The 4,365-nt window shown below is 39.2% G+C and overlaps 1 pseudogene across 1 annotated transcript; it reads right to left on the minus strand.

The window, feature by feature from the left end:
* Nucleotides 1–2,962: 2,962 nt before the first annotated feature.
* On the minus strand, nucleotides 2,963–3,835 carry LOC128560047 (proteasome subunit alpha type-6-like; annotated as a pseudogene). Its single transcript, XR_008372865.1, has one exon. The product of XR_008372865.1 is annotated as a proteasome subunit alpha type-6-like (transcript).
* Nucleotides 3,836–4,365: the final 530 nt, after the last annotated feature.

The following is a 4,365-nucleotide window of genomic DNA, read 5'->3' on the forward strand; positions in this document are numbered from 1 at the left end:
GCTATTAATATTACTATTATTTTATTGATGAGAAAATCAAGGCTTAGGTAAATTGAGTAATTTGCAAAAACATGCAACCATTAAGTGGTGGAATAAGGACTTTGTCCCAAATCTGTCTGGCTCTGAAGTTCAAGATTCACACATTATACTTGACCTTATTTCCTCCAGTTCTTGAAATACACCAAGTGTTTGGTGCTGTAGGGACTGTCAGCATCCCTTAACCTGATGATGTGTTCTTTTCTTTTCTTTTTTTTTTGGCCGGGCCAGGTTTGAACCCTCCACCTCCAGTATATGGGGCCGGCGCCCTACTCCTTTGAGCCACAGGCACCACCCAGATGTGTTATTTTCATTGCAAGAAAGTTACAAGCATAAGCACTGGGCTGACTTTCACTGACACTAGCTGTGACAGATGTATTTTGCATCCTGCATCACATCTCAGCCCACTGCTGATTTCACCTGCAGCAGTGAGGGAGAGTTCCTATCAGTATCTGCATCTGAGTTGCTTCACTTTTCTACCTGGGGCCTTTCTCCAAAGCTAGAGGAGCTTACTGAACTTGACCACAAAGCCAGCCTAGAAGTGTCAGTTGGTTAGTGCCCCTAACCTTCATCCAGCAAAGGACAAGAGTCCTTCTGAGGGACAATTCTATGGAGGTTCCATAGGCTTACTTCAAAGGTCCCTGGTGTGATTGAGTCCCAGTGTCCAGCTCAATAATGTATCCAACAGTGCTCCTTCCCTGTCTCAATCTCTCCCCCTCACTCTGTTTCCAGAAGCTTTCATTCTTTTTCCAATTCTAATGGCATTGTTATACATTTTCCATTTCCTTGAATAACAGACTGCTCTGAATTGATGTGCTTCAGTTTCCTGTTCAGGCTGAAGGAGAAGCAGACGGAGAAGAAATGGAGCCATGTGACCCCTGAGAACAGGTGGTCCAGTGAGCATCTCTCTTCCTGCACCACTTCCTATTCGTCCCACAGGTCACTGTGGGATCAACAGCAGGTCAGTGGAAGCAGGACGAACTGACCAGGAGTCTGAAGATGAAGGCAGGACCAAAATGGTTTCTAAGTACAGGAGAGACCATCACTCTGGGAGTATTTCCAAACACTCGAAAGAGGAAAATTCCACAAGTGCCTGGACTTCCCATGTATGAGGAAGGCCTACTCTGTACTGAAATGTGCACATCAATGCCAGTGTAATGCCACATGGAGATGAAGTCTGGAAATTTCCTTCTACCTGTCTAGTTCTCAATATCATATTCTATTCACCATTGGCGTTGACTTGCACAATTGCATGTGTTAGGGGATATCATAGCAAACCATGGAAAATACTGACTTATAGGAAATTCCAAGCAGAAAAACTCCACCAGATGAACTGTCGTTGTTTCCTAAGCTACAGCACTAGGGAAACTTGTTAGCATGATGTACTTTCACTCAGAAATGAAATAAAGAAATGGTGATTCAAAGATGACATGATAGAAAAGCGTTCTTAAGAAATTACAATACCTGAACTCAGGGCACATAACTTCAGAGTCCACTATTATCAGAACTAAGTAGAAACACGATGATTCTAGAAAGTTAGGTGAATGGATGGTTGGCTTAATATGGATTTGGATGTGGAAATAACTCTTAACAGAGAACTTTTACATAATTTTTCCTTCCATTTTTATATACTTTATAAAATATTATATTTTCCTATTTTACAGGTAAAGTTCAAAGAAGTTAAGCAAAATCTTTGAGATAATCCAGCCAGTGAGCAAGGTAAATGGGCCACCTCTATCTCACAATCCTGTATCCTTTCTCCCTCTCCCCATTCCATGCACCTGATCAGCTCCTGGAATCCACCTGCACATATACTAGGACTCACTTGGCCTGATGACCTGACCCATTTCTGCGACCCATGACTCATCGCAGCTTCTAGAACAAGGAAGAAAAGCAAATGAGACTTTTGGTCACTGCAGTTGTACGTTGACCGTAGGATACTTGGTAGATATTGTTCGACATGCTTGACACAGGAAATTCTGAAGAAAGTCATAGAATCCAATGTAAATTTGACTAGTGTTACTGCAGGCCAGTTTGTGGGCCAGTACTACGAACCCGGATACACTTAAAATAACTTAACTACAGCCTGCATTGAACTATAAAGCCTAGAAACTACTACATGTATGATCTGAAAGCGCTTTAACTTTCAAACAGATTTTGATGTTTATTCATTTTTTCATACATGTATACACAATCCCAGTTTAACGTAAAAAGATAAATCTTTTCAAAGAAGCACACTGGATTGAGTGGTAAGCCAACATCAAACCAGAGCTCTCAAATTTTAGTATAAAAATCTTTCCAAATGAAGACTGCATTGACTACTCTGATTTTCAAATATTTGTAAATATACACATACATATTTAAATATGCACATGTACGCAGATGTATACACATATAGAAATTCTTTTTATTGCTAAGGATATCTTTTATTGTTATTTGCCTTATATTTAAAAGTTATCTTCACTACATACAAACATGTTATCTGTTATGACAGTTCATCTCAAAGAGATTGAAAGAATAAAGAAAATGTGGGAATGAATAAAAAAAATGTGTTTAAGCATGTGGATAAATTAAAATGCACATTGTCACAGGCTCACTTGTGAGGGAATAAAGACATTATTAAAAAGATTTTGTTATTGAATTTTATTTTCTACTAGTGTTTTATTATTTCAAAACATTATGGGTACATGGATTGCAGTTATTATGCTCAATTCAGGGTTATAAGTGTGTCCATCACTGAAATATACATAAAGTTCATTATAGGTGTCAGGTAGGTTTTCGACCATCTTCGCCTCACCTTCCCCCACTGCTTGATTGCCACTGAGTTTTACTTCCCTCTGTGCACATATGTGCTCATCAGTTAGTTCCAATATAATAGTGAGTACATGTGATATTTGTTTTTCCATTCTTTTTTTTTTCCCCAGAAGGATTGTTTTTATTTATCCAGACCACTTCATAGTGGGAGGAGGAGTGGGAGAGGTTCCTTTCTCAGTCCAGGGGCCTCCACAATGTTTGTCTGTTGGTTCCAAACACGCAGACAGGTGGCATCACAGATTTGGTAAGCTAATAATGCTTAATCCCTGTCTGCTAGAGCAACGAGGTGAGCATCAATCTCTGCTTCTGTAAGAATCCCAAATTTAGGATTTTCAACTGTAACTACTTCAACTTCTATTTCTGAAGGTTTGAAATCAATTGACAGAACAGTAGACAGACATGTAATTGCAGTTTCCACTGTCTGTTCAAATGTCCAATCAAATTTCTTCTTCACTATTTTTTCAAGGAAGCTGGTTGACTCAGTTTGTTTAACTCCTGCTGCAGTGGCTTTAAACCCACAGTAATAACCTGCAGGATCACACTTGTACACCTGAGGGCCTTGTTCTTCATCTATACCAATTAAAATCACACAACAACCAAGAGGCTTCATTTCAGTGTTCTGTGTGTAGACCTGAGAAATATCAGCAATTCTTTTACACAGCATGTCCAAAGAATCTCATAGCCATTCTTGTATTTCCAATTAGCTGCCTCATAGAGCACCCTCTGCACCTGGGATCTTCTGTCAGCTGTCTTTCTGTCATCACACAGCCAGTGTTTTTGGTTGTCTTGAATAAGTGAGTCACTGTGCTAGAATCCAATAATTTATCAGGTGCTTTCTTCTGTGTGACAATTATTGCACAATCTTTCCCTCTGACAGCTACGGATGTAAGGCCACCTTGGTTAATAAATTTGAAATTTGGTAGAGCTGACCTTCAGGTGAAAAAATGGTATGGCATTCAAAATTGGTGCTGGAACCAGGGGACATTTTGGTGCACCTACTACTTCAAGCACAGTATCTCTGTTTTTCCATTCTTTAGATACACCACTTGAGAGAATGGCCTCAGTTTCGTATAAATTGTTGCACAAAGCCTTAATTCATCCTTCTTCGTGACCAAGTATTATTCCATGGTATACATATACTACATTTGGTTAATCCACTCAACTTGGGTTGATTCAATATCTTTGCAATTATGAATTGTGCTACAATAAACATTTGACTGCAGGTGTCTTTTTGGTACAATGTCTTCTTTTCCTTTCATTCAATAACCAGCAGTGCAATTGTTGGATCAAATGGTAGGTCTACTTCTAGTTCTTTGAAGAATCTCTATTCTGTTTGCCACAGAAGTACTAATTTTCAGTCCCATCAACAGTGTATAAGAGTTCCTTTCTCTCTACATCCATACCAGCATATGTTGTATAGGGGCTTTGAATAAAAGCCACTCTCACTGTACTATCTCATTCTGGCTTTTATTGGCATTTTCCTGATGATAAGGATGTTGAGCAATTTTTCATATG

Source organism: Nycticebus coucang, chromosome 11 (assembly GCF_027406575.1).
Source record: "Nycticebus coucang isolate mNycCou1 chromosome 11, mNycCou1.pri, whole genome shotgun sequence".
NCBI lineage: Eukaryota > Metazoa > Chordata > Mammalia > Primates > Lorisidae > Nycticebus > Nycticebus coucang.